Source organism: Pelobates fuscus, chromosome 4 (genome assembly GCF_036172605.1).
Source record: "Pelobates fuscus isolate aPelFus1 chromosome 4, aPelFus1.pri, whole genome shotgun sequence".
NCBI classification, from domain to species: domain Eukaryota; kingdom Metazoa; phylum Chordata; class Amphibia; order Anura; family Pelobatidae; genus Pelobates; species Pelobates fuscus.
The window spans coordinates 268,217,163-268,234,360 of NC_086320.1; positions in this window are offsets into that span (position 1 = coordinate 268,217,163).

Consider the following 17,198-nt stretch of genomic DNA (forward strand, 5'->3'; position numbering starts at 1 on the left):
GCGCCAGTGAGGAGTCAATGCCATTAGAGTAGTGGGAAGATAGACTATGGATTCATTCTGCATATTTAAAGTGGAGTTTCACCATGTGCTGACATCGTATTGTAGATTATGTGTTGGAAGCATGGCCGGTCTTAGGGGTGTGTGAGCGGTGTGGCTGCACAGGGCACCATGGCAACAGGGGTGCCATGGGGCCAACACAGGTAGCAAGTTTTACTGACAGGCAGGCTGTTTTAGGGATTGGAAGGTGCCAGGAGGCTCATTTCACCTCAGATGCAAGACTAGCTGATTGCACCCTGCAGCGTCTTCCTTGCTGTAAGAGTCAGAGACAGAGTGCACAGGGGGATTTCTGGCTGCACACTCCCTTGCAGGAGTTTCCCGGTGCAGGAGCAGAGTGAGTCATGGGAGGCGGAGTTATGCTCTCTCTACTCCCACACAGACAATGGCTTCCTGCCACCGAAGAGCTCTGCAAGGGAGTGCACAGGAAGATCAACACCTAACACTCCTGCCCAGCACAAAATAAGTAGTAAATTATATGGACACACTGGGTGAGAGGAAAACACACTGTGAGGGTACTAGAGATTGGGAGACAGTGTGACAGAAGGACTTTGATAATGAAGTGGGAAAGTGCCAGGTGGCTAATAGAGGCTAGAAATGAAGGAGGGACAGGGGATAATGGAAATAGAAAAGAGATTATACTTCAGGAAGAGGGTGGAATGGAGAGACAAAGGAGATTAGAACTGGGGGAAGCACAGGGGGATAATGGGCAGGGGCGGGCTGGGTCGGGGGGCAGGGAGGCAATTGCCCCCCAGGCCGCCCTAACTCCTTTTAAAACCGGCTGCTGCAGGGCCGGTCCTAAGGCTGCAGCCGCCTGAGCGCTCTGTAGCCTCAGGTGGCTGCAGCGCTGCTTCTCCCCTCCCCTGTAGCGTGGCCGACCATCTCTCCGGTCCGTGGTGCCGGCCGGAGTGATAGGAAGGTACACACTCAGTGTGCACTTCCTGTCAGTCCGGCCGGGTACAGGAAACAGAAACCCCGCGCGGAACAGGAGTTTCTGTTTCCTGTACCCGGCTGGACTGACAGGAAGTGCACACTGAGTGTGCACCTTCCTATCACTCCGGCCAGGCACCGCGGACTGGAGAGAAGCTAAGCCACGCTACAGGGAAAGGGAGGTGAGGGGGGAGGTGGGCCTTGTGGGCATACTCACCGTCAGGCCCTGGGGCCCAGACCTTGAGCTGTGTAAGGGGCCCCCCAAAAATAGAGCTGCTTCCAATTCTCCTAGAACATTGAATTTTGTGACCACAGTTGCAAACAGCCTCCAGAGATCCTGTTCTACACCAGACCAGTGGAGCCAAACTGCAGCCCATCATCATCCTCATCTGGTTGTAAGTAGGCAATCTAGTATATTATTAGTGACACTAATCTATAATTTACCTCACATTTAAGGGAAACTATAGTCCCCAGAACCACTTCAGCTTAATGAAGTGGTTCTGGTGTCTATAGCCGGTCCCTGCAGGCTTTTTAATGTAAACACACACTGTGTGCAGCACTGGCGTTAGTTCATATGGCAGATCATATGGGTGGGGAATTGTGATGTCACATGGGGGGCGGCAAATTCAGCTGTTCCCCATGCAGCCACAGGTGCCGCTGTGCTGGGAGATTGTGTTTACTCTTCACTTCCTCCCAGCCTACAGAGCAGCGCATGGGAGAGAGAGAGGAGGAGGCATGATTGAATCTTACAACAAATCCTGTAAGCAAATCTTTATAAATTTGGGGGGATCAGCTCTGTTTCCACAGTTTATTGGTGTTTATTCTGATGTCTGTATTAATATTGAGGGATTTCTAAGTAGTAACATCAGTGTGTGTCAGCAGGGTCAGCCGTTGGGGTGTGCAAGCTGTGCGGTCACGCAGGATGCCATGACAACAGAGGTGCCCGGTGGCCAACACAGCTCACAAGTTGGGGACACCAGCATATTCAATTTAAACGATTCACTGGTGGTCCACTGGTGCACACCAGCAGTAGGTGCAGTCAGATTATATCCTTTCCCTCGTGGTTCCGGCGCTCAGTTAGTGAGTCGGAGCACAGGCTCAGAGATTCTCAGCCTGCGCTCTGACAACATTGAAAGTTAGAGCCGTGAATGAGCGGGTATGGCAAAGAGCTACTGATTAGCATAACATCAATATCCATTATAAAACCAGGAAAAGGTGGGCATGGATGGTGAACTGATTTGGTGGTGCAATGGGCCACTTGACTGGTTTTGCCCCCCAGGCCTAAGGCTGTTAGCCCTCCCCTGATAATGGGGATACGAGAGTGGTTAGAAATTGGGGAGATGGGATAAGTAAGATATTGGTAGATATAAAAGAGAGAAAGCTGGACTAGAAGTAGGGGAGACACAGTTTGGAAACTGTTGATATAAGGAGAGACGAATGGGATAAAGAATAAACTAGAATTGGTGATGGAAAGTGAGGGAGAGATACGGAGATGTGTGTACAGAGCATGAGTGACAAAGCACTGGCGGAACTACCGTGGTCACAGTGGTCGAAGATGCAACTGGGCCCGTCATTCCAGCCCTGAGGACCCCTGTGACCCAGGTGCCCATAAGCATTATGGTGTGGCCCCCTACTGAGCGGAAAAGAAACACCGGGGCTGCACTGAAGGAGCATGGGCCACCCGATGGCAATGGTTTTACTGGGGCCCAGTGATGATGTCAGAGCTGGAAGAAGCCGCCACTTCCTCCCAGCCAACAGAGCGCTGTGCAGGATGAGAGGAAGGAGTCAGAGTGGGAGCTCTGACTCCCATCAGCATGAGGCAGCCACTGGACCCCAGGTAAGTCACTAAATTTTTTTTAACAGTTTCTGTGTGTGTGATAGAGAATGTCTGTAACAGTAGAACTGCCTTGACCAGTCAAACATATGTCAGGGTTGCTCTGCTTCTGTACATCTTTTTTGGTGCTTGCTATTGTAGCCTTGATATTTAAGTACAGACAAGTCAGCATTCATCTCGTGACTACTGAGTAAAGATATTCTATTTTTTAAATATGCTATCAGGGACTTTTTAGCTTAGTGTTTTAGCTTTTTGGGTGGACTTTTCTCTAACTCAGAATATAGCAGCAGGTGCCCTCAAAAACACTGCATTATATAGTATACAGGTTTGAAGCCACCTATCATGACAGCATTTATTTACAGCAGGGCTGCCCAACAGGTAGATCCCCAGATGTTGTAGAACTACAACTCCCATGATGTTTTGTCATTCTAAATGCATTCTAAATGCATGCAAGGCATCATGGGAGTTGTAGTTCTACAATACTTGGGGATCTACCTGTTGGGCAGGCCTGCTTTTCAGGTTTCTTTACTTCTATTTACCATAGGTCTATATCTATTTTCAATGCAGTTTTGGTGTATAGATCATGCCCCTGCAGTCTCACTACTCAATTTTTTGCCATTTAGGAGTTATAATAATGTGTTTATACAGCCCTAGTCACACATACCTGCATGTGACTTGTACAGCCTTCCTCAGCACTTCCTGTAAAGAGAGATCTAATGTTTAGATGTCCTTTATTGAGCAGTCTGTGTAATTTAGAATGTCTAATCTTCTGCTTTATTAACCTTTTAGAGCCTCTAGAAGTCTCCTGTGAATTATTAAAGCTCAATTTACAGAGGAGGAAAAACACACTTCTAGAGCAAGTTATCATCTGATTGAAATGAATAACATTTTTTTTTTTCATGCAGGCTGTATCAGTCACAGCTAGGGGAAGTGTGGCTAGGACTGCATACACAAAGGCGATTTAACTACATAATGGCAGAGATTTAAGAGGTGAGACTGCAAGTGCATGAATTATACACCCACACTGTTCTAGTAAAGTTGTTTGATGCCTATGGTGGCCTTTTAAGTTATCCACTTCCCTGTCAAATGATATGCAAGTAGAACCACCTAATCATCTGTTTCTTGATCTATCATGCTTCAAAAATCACATAGAGTTTGGGGTATACAGCCTCTTTAGCTTTCAACCTGCTTTAAAAGTATTGAGTCTAAAGGTTAGTCTAAAAGATAAATTTTCCTGAGGTTCCTCCAGAGACTCTGAGATTAGTTCCTTGGGATGGAGGGACAAACCCAACAAGTTCCCATATGTGTTTGTAGGAATGCGGTGTTCAATATTTAACTACTTTGTAACGCATTTATATATTCTGTCGATTCCACACCAGTATGGGAAACTGTAATGCGTACTGTAAAGATTTTGACAATATCTTCCAAGAGATATTTCCAGCTCATGCAGACATGCTAATTGGCAGCAAATAAGGATGGCCTAGTTTAGACGGCATGCAGTTTTTTTTTTTTTCTGAGAGCTTGTAAATTGCTGTGATATGTATATTCTAGTTGCATACGAATAAAGAGCAGATGGCACAATGAATATGTAGCATTTTGTATCATAATTTGTAATTTGAAATACACAGTTATTGCTTATCAGAAGTAAAACGCCAAACCCTGCAATTACCTGAACCAGACTAATAGAACGTTTATTTATATTATAATAACACATATCTTTCATTTCAAGGATATGTATCTCCTTCATTTCAAAGATGTCAATAATATGCTAGGCGTCAAAACTCTGTGAGTGATGTCAAGGTAATTTCTGTAACATACTATCAATAAGATGTTATAGGAAATGTTCTAGAAATCTAGGTTTTTAATGATTTTACTAAAGTTCAAATAAGGTAATATATAATAAAATAAATTCAATACCTATTTTCTCTTCACATCACTTTAACGCAGACTAAATGGAATGGAACGGTGTTGATTCTAACCAGTGTAATATATTACTGTGTTCTAATATCCAAGGTCATACCTATAGCTTCTAGGGAAGAGGAGGATTGTAAAAAAAACGGCTGTCATAAAGCAGTGACATTGGTGAGAAAGCTATCTAGGTGTAGGTACATCTTATAATTCTTTTTTTGTCACTTAAAAGGATATTTTTATAGAGAGTTTAACCTTGCAAATTCTGTTCTCTGATAATTCCTCTTCTGTGGACTTAATTGTGTATTCAGCACTAAAGAACAGCCGAGGAAATTGGCAGCAAGCAATAAATAAAATCTAGCCTGTGTACCCAGAAAGATGACAATCCGGCAGTTTCACTGCTGACTTTGCAGATCCAACGGCAGCTATCTCATTGATTGGATACGTGTTAATATGTGCAATTGACTACCCATTTGGTAAAGACGTGAACAACGGAAAACAGTGCAGTCAATTTATGAAGCTGTCATTTTCCCCTATGGAGAGAACATTAAGAAAATGAACTTTACACTTGCCTGCATTCATACTACACTTTGTCAGTTCAGCTGTTAATAGTTAAATGTCTTACGCAGCTCTCTTCGTAGGATCTGTTTTTTAGTGTTAAGTCAAACATCATTAATGTTTTGCTTTAAATAACCAAGATGTTTTTTAAATCATTACATTACTCAATAAAAGTATAAAACAATAGAATAATAGAAAATCAACCTCCCCATAATCAAGGGTGCACCAAGGTCCTATACAGATAAACACAGAAAAATGAATGCTGCTTTTCTGTCACTTGTATGATATCCATGTGACAGCTGATGTCTCCAAGTAGCATAAGCAGGTAGATACATTTATAATGCTATGAGTTATAGATTCAGGCATGCATTATAGGCAGGTACAGCAGAGGAGACATTACATTTGTGGTAATATTGTTTTGTCAAACTTATAGTCCTTTTATTTTTAAACTTACTGTAACGGCTACCCAGATAGAGAGAGGGTTTCTGCCGTTGGAGACGTCCTTTTTCCCTGCAAGCTGCTGTGGAGAAGTAGGCTGATGTAATCCCATCCACGATATCCAGAGCGAAAATCAGGTTCAGCTGCAACAGGAACAGAATAACCTTCCCAAACAATCCCCTTTCAAGAACGAGACGAGGCTACGTTATGAAGGGTCAAGATGAACTGAGGACTGGGACACCCAGCCTGCTTTTTATTAGAAAAGGGTACACACAGGACACTCCCAGGGGGAGGATAAAAACAACCAATTATGCACAGGGTAACACCCCCACGTCTCCTCCCCTCAGATAACCACATAACACAATTAGAACATACAATATTTTACCCCAGTTCTGGATGTACCCCAAAAACAGGGGGTACACCTTTAAATCCGGCACCGCTTGAGAGATCTTCGTTAGGGGAACACTCTGTCCAAAAATCAGCCCGATTGGATGAACGGTTCGGGAGTTACAGAGTTTCAAAGTTTTGACCGACCGCACAGACCAACTAGCCGAAAATAGTTCCATGAGTTTTGGCCTTGCGGTCGGTCTCTGTTCGCACGGTAAAACGGTATGAAAATCTTGTCATCCATCCGAATCGCGGGGTTCGCTGAAATCCCCATAGATGACTGAGTGTAACTACCGAATGGTGGAGTGTTCGGTAGTTTCTGTGCGAACTTATGGAGGTCTGGAGGACTCAGCGGTGTTCGCCTGTTTGCGTATCCGTTTTTAGTTCCATGCGGTTACAGGCAAACACCGCTGTTCGTACACAAGATGGCCGTGAACACGTGTAAAGTCCCGAAATGGCGGCCACCTATATTTCACATACGGACTTCGCACGAAATCAGGCGAACAGAGGCATGAACCGAACAAAAGACTAAGTTGGAAGGATCTGTTACACTGCTCCCCTTTTGTGGAACACTCCGGCAGACCCGGATTGATCCTTTTCGGGTCAACTTGGGGCTGTCCGGTCCCTTGTTAGGGTAATAGTTCTGTTTGTCTGGACAGACCATCGGCATTCCCGTTAAACCTGCCCGGGCGGTATTGAATGGAAAAGTTGTAGGGTTGCAGTGCTAGGCTCCATCTCAACAAGCGTCCATTATCTCCAGCTACTCTGTTTAACCACACCAGGGGGTTATGGTCGGTGATTAGTGTAAATTCCTGTCCGTACAAATATGGGGTGAGTTTCTTTAATGCCCAGACCAGGGCTAAGCATTCCTTTTCCACTGCCGCGTAGCTCACTTCTCTAGGTAACAGTTTCCTACTGAGATACGCGACAGGGTGCTCGCCTCCATCTTCTCCGACCTGGCTTAGAACTGCCCCCAGTCCATACATGGATGCATCTGTATGAACGACAAATCTTTTGTTAGGGACGGGGGCAGACAGGACAGGTGCATGAATCAGAGCATTCTTTAGGGCCTGAAAGGCTGTTTCACAGGCGGGAGACCACAGGACTATCCTAGGCAAGTTCTTTTTGGTTAGGTCTGTTAATGGTTTTGCGATGGTACTATAGTCAGGGACAAACCTCCTATAATATCCTGCGGTCCCCAAAAATGCTAATACTTGAGTTTTGGTGTGGGGTGTGGGCCAGTTAGCTACAGCTTCAATTTTAGCGGGTTCTGGGCGCTGCTTCCCACATCCCACTCGATGTCCCAGGTACTGGACTTCTGCCATGCCGAAGTTACACTTTTCTGGTTTCAGAGTCAACCCTGCGGCCCGAATCTGATCCAGTACGGCCTCTACATGCCTTAAGTGCTCTCCCCAGGTTTCGCTATAAATCGCAATGTCATCCAGGTACGCGCAGGCGAAATCCTGGAAGCCATCAAGGAGGCGGTCCACTAAGCGCTGAAATGTAGCCGGGGCGTTTTTCATCCCAAATGGCATGACCTTAAATTGGTACAAGCCAAATGGGGTGACAAAGGCCGACTTAGGGATAGCCTCCTTGGCCAGGGGAATCTGCCAATACCCTTTACACAAATCGATGGTGGTCAGATAACGTCCCCTGGCAATACGATCTAATAGCTCGTCTACTCGGGGCATGGGATATGCGTCTGTCAGGGTTTTGTCATTGAGACGTCGATAATCGACACAGAACCGGGTAGTCCCATCCTTTTTGGGGACTAGGACCACCGGTGAGGCCCACGGGCTGTCAGATGGCTCTATCACTCCTAGTCTTAGCATCTCCTGGATTTCCTTCCTCATCTCATCTTTTACTGCCTCAGGGATCCTATAGGGAGTTTGCCGGAGAGGAGTTTGACCTGGGGTCTCTACATAGTGAGTTGCTAAGGGGGTGTATCCGGGCTCTTGGGAAAACGTCAACCTCTTTTCAGTCAGCAGTTGTCGGATCTGTCCCTTTTCAGCGGGGGTTAACCGCTCCCCTAGCTGTATGGTATTGAGCAGGGTCTTAGGTTCCGAGTTAGCTAAAAGGTCGGGTATGGGTAAGCTGTCAGGGTCTTCAGTGGCTGGTATACATATGGCTGCTATATCCTCGGGCCTTTCTTGATATTCTTTTAATAAATTTACGTGAAAGGACTTCTGGATCCTTTCATCTTTGCTGCTGGCAATTACATAGGTGGTGTCACATACCTGTGCTACCACTTTGTAAGGGCCCTGCCAGGAGGTCTGGAGCTTATTCCCTTTGACAGGTCTAAGCACCAGCACCTTCTGGCCTACTTGGAACGTTCGCTGGCGGGCGCCCTGATCGTACCAACGTTTCTGCCGTCCCTGGGCCGCATGGAGATGGTCCCGTGCCATCCGGGCTAACTGTTCCATACGGTCCCGCATTTCTAGTACATATGGCACGATGGGGACACCCTCATGTTCTGTCTCTCCCTCCCAGTGCTCTCGGATGAGGTCGAGAGGGCCTCGTACTCTCCGGCCATAGAGCAGTTCAAAGGGAGAGAACCCTGTGGATTCCTGTGGCACCTCCCGATAAGCGAACAGGAGGTGCGGCAAGAATCGTTCCCAATCTTTGTATTCCGCTGTAAAGGTCCGTAGCAATTGCTTTAGGGTACCGTTAAAACGTTCACAGAGACCGTTAGTCTGAGGGTGGTACGGGGAACTAAGTAGGGGTTTAATACTACAAACCTTCCATAGCTGCTGGGTTAGGTCTGCGGTAAACTGGGTCCCTCTATCGGACAAGATTTCCTGAGGAAATCCCACTCGGGTGAATATCCCGACTAGAGCACTGGCGACAGTGTCAGCCTGGATATTCGTCAGAGCGACAGCTTCCGGGTAGCGAGTAGCATAGTCCACTACGGTAAGGATGTATTTCTTACCAGAGGGACTGGGGTTAGGTAGGGGTCCCACTAGGTCGACTGCCACCCTGCTAAATGGTTCCTCGATCACAGGCATAGGTAACAGTCGAGCTTTAGGGTGATCTCCTCTCTTCCCTACCCGTTGGCATACGTCACAAGTGCTGCAGTAACGTCGTACATCCTTTGAGATCCCCGGCCAAAAGAAGGTCTGGGTGATCCGGAAGGTGGTACGGTTACCCCCTAGATGCCCTGCCAACGGAATGTCGTGGCCGATTCGGAGAAGCTCCAACCGGTACTTTCTGGGTACCACTAGTTGGCGCTTCTGCGAAGGGGGACAGCCTCTCTTTTTCCCTTCCGTCAGTCTGTACAACCTGTCCCCATCCCATAGGAAACGTTCCTGTTTGCCCTCCCTACTGTCTGCTAATTCTCGATACTTTTGGAGGGTGGGGTCCTCTCTAGTTTCCCTCCCAAACTCCTCTGGGGTGTCCCAAGCTATGGGCCTGCTTGTTGTAGTGGGGTTACATGTGGGTGCTTGGCTTACCTGGGTCTCCCGGCCTGTATTAGGGTCATCTGTGACACGGGCCTGTGAGCGGGTGGTTACGGGACAAGCGGCAGCAGGTGTGGGCAAATATGCTGAGGTCAAGGGGCCAATGTCATTTCCCAAGACGACCTCGGCAGGCAAGTTGTCCATAATGCCAACTGTGGTTTTCCCCGATCCGACTCCCCAGTCTAAGTGTACTCGGGCAGTGGGCAAGCGAAAAACAGCGCCCCCTGCGACCCGAACAGCAACAGTGCGGGTAGACACATTCTCTGGCTTTACTAGGTGTTTTTGGATCAACGTGATGGTAGCCCCGGTGTCTCTTAGGCCTTGTGCTGTTTGTCCATTCACCCGAACTTCCTGCCGATGATGCTGTCGGTTATCTGGCGAAGCAGCTTGTATGGGATCTGCTTCATACAAAATCCCCAGGCATTCCTCAGGGCCCATTTCAGCTTCCACACAGTGAGCCGCAGAGGGTCGTGATGCAGGGGCCTCTGCGTTGGGAGTTGTGCGTCTCCAATTGTTGCTATTGGATCTTAGGGGACAATATCGAGCAATATGTCCGAGGTTGCCGCAGTGATGGCACGTCACTTTCGACAAATCTCGGGGGTAGTTGGTAGGTCCCTGAGGACGGGGTGGTCCTGGTGGGACTGGAGCTCGAAACTCTGGGCGTGAGACAGCGGCTGGGGTACGTGGCTCTATCTTATGAGCTGGTCGTGGAGTACCCTGGCTTACTCTCCTTGTCTCGGCGTATTCATCGGCCAGCCGAGCCGCCTCATTTAAATTAGCGGGGCGCCGGTCTCGTACCCAGTCTTGTAGGTCCGCAGCCAAATTTTGGAAGAAATGTTCCATTAAGAACAATTGCAATATCTCCTCTCCGGTGTTGGCCTTACACCCTTGGACCCAATGTGATGCCACTCTTTGTAGTCGGTTGGCCCATTCCATGTGGGAGTCCACAGCTTTCTTTTTGGACTCCCGGAAGCGGCGACGGTAGGCTTCTGGGGTTACCGCATACCTGGTGAGCAGTGCCTCTTTTACTGTTTGGTACTGCGTGATCTCCTCTGTAGTGAGCGCTCGAAAAGCCTCACTAGCTTTTCCTGATAGTTTTCCCGCCAGGATAGTGACCCATTGCCCTGGCGGTATTTGATGTAGCGAGCACTGTCTTTCAAAGTCCGCCAAATACCCATCAATTTCCTCTTCATTTTCCGCAAAGGTTTTAAATGCATTGAAGGGAATTTTCTTTACTGTAGTAGTGGGTAGCGGGGTAGGAACTGTCTGTGTAGTGAGCTGTCTGGCTCTTACCAGTTCCATTTCTTGATCCCTCTTGGTTTGGATCTCTTCCCTTGTTTCCCGGAGCAGTTGGGTTATTAGCTCTGTAGACGTGACTGGATACAACGCTAATCTCCGCTGCACAATTGCCGTAATCACATCGTCCTCACTGATGGGTGCCATGGGTTCCGTTACCTCCATGGACCTATCCATCTCGTCCAGCTCCAGCAGGTCAGCTATCAGCTCCCTCCGTGGTCTGTTGCTGGCACTCCTACCACGATTCTCCAATAAATCCTTTAGTGTGGGTCTTTTCAGCTTGGCATACTGAGACTCCATTCAGCACTTGCTCCTTGGATAAAAGGACCATCCCACCGCTGCCACCAATGTAACGGCTACCCAGATAGAGAGAGGGTTTCTGCCGTTGGAGACGTCCTTTTTCCCTGCAAGCTGCTGTGGAGAAGTAGGCTGATGTAATCCCATCCACGATATCCAGAGCGAAAATCAGGTTCAGCTGCAACAGGAACAGAATAACCTTCCCAAACAATCCCCTTTCAAGAACGAGACGAGGCTACGTTATGAAGGGTCAAGATGAACTGAGGACTGGGACACCCAGCCTGCTTTTTATTAGAAAAGGGTACACACAGGACACTCCCAGGGGGAGGATAAAAACAACCAATTATGCACAGGGTAACACCCCCACGTCTCCTCCCCTCAGATAACCACATAACACAATTAGAACATACAATATTTTACCCCAGTTCTGGATGTACCCCAAAAACAGGGGGTACACCTTTAAATCCGGCACCGCTTGAGAGATCTTCGTTAGGGGAACACTCTGTCCAAAAATCAGCCCGATTGGATGAACGGTTCGGGAGTTACAGAGTTTCAAAGTTTTGACCGACCGCACAGACCAACTAGCCGAAAATAGTTCCATGAGTTTTGGCCTTGCGGTCGGTCTCTGTTCGCACGGTAAAACGGTATGAAAATCTTGTCATCCATCCGAATCGCGGGGTTCGCTGAAATCCCCATAGATGACTGAGTGTAACTACCGAATGGTGGAGTGTTCGGTAGTTTCTGTGCGAACTTATGGAGGTCTGGAGGACTCAGCGGTGTTCGCCTGTTTGCGTATCCGTTTTTAGTTCCATGCGGTTACAGGCAAACACCGCTGTTCGTACACAAGATGGCCGTGAACACGTGTAAAGTCCCGAAATGGCGGCCACCTATATTTCACATACGGACTTCGCACGAAATCAGGCGAACAGAGGCATGAACCGAACAAAAGACTAAGTTGGAAGGATCTGTTACACTTACATATAGGCAAACACCTGTGGTTCCTCCTTAGCATCAATTTAAATAGGATTAGCCAAATAAATAAAGTGGTCAAATCTGTCTGTTTAGGGGGGCGGAGCCAAGCGATCAAGCAGCCCAGACGTGCCCAAAGCGAGCTCCCACATCTGGGGCCGGAAAACGGGGTACTACACCCAGCCACAAGCACCCACAAGCTGCAGACCGCAATAACGGTGACCGGGAGGGGCTGCCGATTCGAAGGGTACCTCTCTCGAACCCCGGTACACTCGTCCGGACACGCCGAGGTTTGCGGCCTACCTAATACTCAGCCACGGAGAGACGGCCGCTCTCCGGGCGACGCACCGCAGACTGGGACCCCAGTGACATCATCCCCCCCCCCCAGGACCGGCGGGGGTCATCCCGGTCCGCAAATAAGCAGCTTCACTCACCCTGCTAACGGGAGCTGCGGACAGAGTGAGGCCGCGAAAAAACCTGCACTTAAATGGCGGACGCACCCTCTCCACGAGGCAAGCAAAACGGGTGTGCAGCGGTGGACCTCATGATACAGCACCTCAATGAGTTCTTTGCCAAGCTATGGCAGAAATTGGAGGTATGTACACACGCAGCGGAGGGGTGTGCAGTCCCTGACCAAGCACTTCAGCCACACACGCTCAGCACATCCAGGCAGCGAGCTAGTGAGATCCCTCACCCACAGCAGCCCCCACACAGGCAGAAGCGCAGACTTCACAAACCCAGTTTTGCCGCAGAACAACCCCCAAGTGGCAGTGACACTTGCCGCAAGCCGCGGAGTCCACCTACCAAGCTCCCAGCCCAGTTGGCGGACAGAGTCCCAATATGGCGACGGATCAAGCAGCGCTCCTCACTCACAGCGACAACGAAGAAACCACCAAGAAGTACCTACACAAAGTCACAAATGAAACCTGTACCAAAGAAAGAGAGCCCGTGGGATACCACAGAACCGACTGGAGCAGTCAGCAGTGTCCCAGCCAGGCTCAAAGTCCTACCTCAAGGCCCACAGCTTCACCCACAACAACAGGGGCGAGGTACTGACACACACCGACGGACCGCCCGACGACTCACTCACTTACCAGAAGCCTCCATCATAGGCCGTCTACAACGCCTTCCCAGGCCGAAGACCGCATGGAGTCAGACTCCAAGACACCAACCACTCCGCCGGAGGCTTGCCCGCCGGAGGCTTGCCCGCCGCTGGCGGCGGCAGAACATCCGAGCCCCACATGGCGCCCGACGAAGGGACGACCCGGTCTCTCTGAGCAACCAAGTCGGTGGACCACAGGTGAAGGCCTTCATAATTACCTGGGGCCGGCCGACGGCCGACGCCAACTCGCACCATGCCGTACCCCGGTGGCTCGTACTGAACGACGGTGCCGACCTCCCCACCCTGCCCAGCAGTGGTATTGGCTGAACAGGCCCCACTAACTGGCTGCCCCACCATCACCACTTTATCCCCCCATGGACTCTCCTTGCTGGACTCTCACTCATGCATATGCCTCCCAGGTTGCCTACTCGTATGACTTTATGTTATTATTTTACCTTAAGCTCTGATACTACTGCAAAGTCTGACGATAAAGCAACAAATGTTAAAGCGACAAATGTTAATGCGACGAATGTTTAAGCGACACATATTAAAGTGACACATATTAAAGCGACACATATTAAAGCGACACATTAAAGCAACACATTAAAGCAACGCATGTTACAGCGGCACCTGTTAAAGCGACAAATGTTAAAGCGACAAATGTTCGAGCGACAAATGTTCGAGCGACAAATGTTAGAGCGACAAATGCTAGAGCGACTAATGCTAGAGCGACTAATGTTAGAGCGACTAATGTTAAAGCGACAAATGTTAAAGCGACAAATTCAACACGCATATTACACTTCAGCTACTGAACCTAAACGACTGAAATGCTCACTATTACTGACTAGCCAGGACCCAGCCTGATTCTACTAATATTATATTCTGTTTTGCTTACCGGTCGTAGTTAAATCATACCCATATAAAAAAGAGGTACGAATACTAAGGAAATGTTAGCTACCATTGTTATTGAACCCTAAACTGTAATCCAAATGCACATTTCCCTCTTTCTATTCTGTATCCCAATTACTATACCTCAATAAAAATACAGATTGACAAAAAAATCTGTCTGTTTAAATTACATTTTATTGGTTGAGTGCTACCTAGCTTACATATTTTGAAGCAAGCTTAAGAACAGGGATGCTCAAAAAGGTAGATCACCACTCAAAAAGGTAGATCGACATTTTTTTCAGAACTACATCTTCCATTCTAAAGCATTCTAATTGCAGTTCTTTAACATCTGAGGAACCCTAGTATAGAATATTACCACTGTAGGAGAGACAAACGGTTAATCTGACTTTGTGTTCCTGGACATGTCATTTTTTAAATGTAAGAATTATTATTTAATCAAAGAAAGAGCTGAAAAGATGTCTAGAAATCTAGTAACTAGATAAGTTATTATTGCCATAAAGGATGTTGCATCCAACATGCTGAAAGTGTCATCCTCTGTATTTGCAGTATGTAAATATACTGAAAACTCCATCCTTGGTAAGTGCAGTTATAAGAAGCTAATTATTCTCAAATCAAAGATTCACTTCAACACCATGACTGCGTTAGTGATTTGAAGTGATCATAGTGCCTGGAGTCTGTATGTGCAGCGTTTCCCTTTGAAATGCTGCACATATGTAGACTAATTCCTTTGCTGCCAGTTGTGTAACTCCAAGCCTGGCAGTGAAATTGGATATCATTTGCCAGCCAACAAGAGTTCATGGCTGACTAAAATTAATTATGCAATAAATTGGCATCTGGCATCAACACCCACAACTTGCTGAGCCAGGCAGCCAATGGTAGCATGGCTCCCCTTTCTGTGCTACCCGTGTCCTTCCCTGAGCCCATCCTCTCTGACATCCCTACACTTTACCCTACACTTTACCTTACTAGCTATTTTTTTTTTAGGTTGGGGGAGTGGACCAGGATAGAAATGGTTACTCCCATCAGAACTGTTTTCTTAAAACACTAGTTTTTAGTTAGAGTAACCCTTTAAATGTTGTTATCAACAACTATGCGGATGAATACTCAACACAATTAGCAGATTTTACTAATTACATGACGTAAAGTCATGATTTTATTAAGGACACGGAGGCGAGTATTAGGCTTTATCTCTTTCTTTATTCCTCAGCAGCAAAGAAAGGATATTGATATTTTTTAATATAGCAATAACAAAAAACACAAATACCCCTAAGGGTTAACCATGTAACATTCCATATCTGTTAACCAATAGGATCAGTCCTTGTATTATGTCCCTTCATGTGACCTAATCTACTTCCTCTTTCTGACTGGTGCCGAAGCTGAACTCATCAACAGGAAAACTTTTCTCAAACTTGGATAATCTCCGGTAGAGGGTTCCGATGAGTCTTCCGATAAAACTAGGAGATAGCGGGTGATCCTGGTTGTTTCATCACAGTGTTAAGCTGTAGGAGACAGAGAGAGATATGGTAAAATATGTTCGAATATCGTTGTCATGCATATAAGCGATATAATTGTTTTTTAAAAACAGCATTCATATCTGAAACATTCCATTAGATTGTCAATTTACATCAATTATTCTTATATATAGCTTTGAATCTGAACAGTCAACCACTCCAACCTGTTTATGAGCAATTGGGTGGGAAATTCCATGTATTGCTTACCTTTCATTGGGCGGGCTAATACTCGCCTCCGTGTCCTTAATAAAATCATGACTTTACGTCATGTAATTAGTAAAATCTGGTAATTTTATTAAAGGACACGGAGGCTCATATTAGGCTAGTTTAAAGCTGTGAAATGACCATAGACGAGATATGTTCTGTTGGACGAAAGTAAAATTCCTTGAACGTCGATTCTCTGGACCAATCAGCTGTGCGGAGGAGGTCTTGCAGTCTACAACCGATGGAGAATGCTTTTGAAGCCATAGCACCTCTAGTAGAGTGTGCTCTGTAAACTGATGTGTCGATGTGAGCAGCTGACATTATCCCTTTCACCCATCGTGCCAGAGTTCCTGTGGATACTGGATGATGAGGTTTCCTCACTGCCAAGAACAGGTCCGGTGTTGTTGGGTTCCGGAATGACTGGGTCCGCAGTTCGTATTCCCGCAGACATGCCACCGGGCAGAGGTTAGTGTTGTGAGGAAAAGAGGGGTAGAAGACTGAAGTGATTTTCGACTTCGTACGTCTGGTAATCGTAAACAGAACACCATGTGGGGTGAAGGATCGTGCATCGATATCCAGGGCCCGCACGTCTGATACTCTCTTGCAGGAAATTAAGCACAGGAGCATCGCTAATTTTGCGGACACTTGTTTGAGTGTGAGGTCTGAGTTTGGAGGCCAGTCTTGCAACAGACGAAGGACCATATTCACATCCCATAATGCCGTGTAGCGAGGTTGTGGTGGCCGTGCAAATTTCATGCCTCGTAGGAGGCGACAAATTAATAAATGTTTCCCGGCCGGGGAGCCTTCCCAACCGTTGTGTCCAGCTGAAATCGCTGACCTGTACACGTTTATGGTGCGGTATGCCAAACCTTGTTCGTAAAGGGTAGTCAGGAAGCCCAGCACCTGATTTACAGGAGCACATATGGGATCCACGTGTTGTTCCACGCACCAACTATACCATGTGTTCCAGGCATGAGTATAGGCTCGTCTTGTCCCTGGGGCCCAAGCTCCTGCCAATAAGTCCAAAGTTGCTTGTGAAACGTTCGGCATGGACCAGGGTCCCCTGAGAGGAGCCATGTTATGAGTCTGAGATGGCCTTGCACTAGAAGTGGGTGAGAGTTCCCATCGGGGTCTGACAATAATTCCGTTCCTCCAGGGATCAATCGAGGAAGGTCGATCGACATTTCCATGAGTGAAGGGAACCATGGCTGTGCCGTCCAAAATGGCGTTATTAATACCAACAATGTTCGGGAGCGGTGTAGGTGTAGGAGAGTTTGCGCTACGAGTGAGAAAGGAGGAAAGGCGTATAGCCTGTTGTTCGGCCAATTTTGTAGGAAGGCATCCAC